The 869-nt window shown below is 36.5% G+C and overlaps 1 pseudogene; it reads left to right on the top strand.

The window, feature by feature from the left end:
- The first annotated feature begins 212 nt into the window (after positions 1-212).
- On the top strand, positions 213-307 carry LOC138984276 (U6 spliceosomal RNA; annotated as a pseudogene).
- Positions 308-869: the final 562 nt, after the last annotated feature.

Genomic DNA, 869 nt, shown 5'->3' with positions numbered 1-869 from the left:
TGAAGCCATTTTCTAATGATCTTTCTGCTGTACCCGTGACTTTTCAACAATTGTTAGCACAATCCACAGTATGGAATAAATTTTACATCATCACCCACAGTATTACAGATATGCACAACACAAAATCTCACAAAACAGTAGTTATCTTTACTATATGTGATATACTCTAGTATTTTCTCTTATAGTATATTCATTTTAAAAGAGCCTGGAGATTGCTTGGCAGCATGTGTACTAAAACTGGAACAATACAGAGAAGATTAACATGGCCCCTACACAAGGATAACATGCAAATTTTCCCCATTTTTTTTTCACATTTACCAAATGTTCTTTTTCTTTCCAGGGATAATATTTATAGGTACACAGTCAAATAATTTGCATTTTTCCTAATTAGATACATCTACTGAATATCTAGGAAGGTGGAGTTGAAATAGGTATAGAGAGGGGTCCCCTCCAGCTCGAACCTGTCATATGCCCGATCAGGAATAAGCTTATTGTCTGATCTGTCCTTAATTCTGAAAAGGCAGAATGATCTAGCAGAAAGAACACTGGGTCTAGTCCTGGCTCCACCATCTTGCAAGTGTGTGACTTGGGGTGAATTTTCTCTGGGTTCTGCTATCTCAACTGCAAGATCAAGCTGTTGTTAATTGACAGGAGTTCTGAGAAGGGAACACAATAATGCAAATGAATGCAATAAAAAGCTCTATCCACAAGACTTGTCCTGGAACAGCGATGGTTTTAAATTCTCACATTTCAGAGAAATATGGTGTCTCAAGATGTTTCTGGATTCTCATCAAAACACCTGCATAATGTATTATGAATAAATTTGGTATAATAAAGGAAAACTAAGCCCTGGAACTGACTCATTTTTA

The sequence above is a fragment of the Bos mutus genome, chromosome 20 (assembly GCF_027580195.1).
Source record: "Bos mutus isolate GX-2022 chromosome 20, NWIPB_WYAK_1.1, whole genome shotgun sequence".
Classification (NCBI taxonomy): domain Eukaryota; kingdom Metazoa; phylum Chordata; class Mammalia; order Artiodactyla; family Bovidae; genus Bos; species Bos mutus.
Note: the sequence above shows the minus strand (reverse complement) of the source record. Positions and strands in the feature narration are given on the sequence as shown.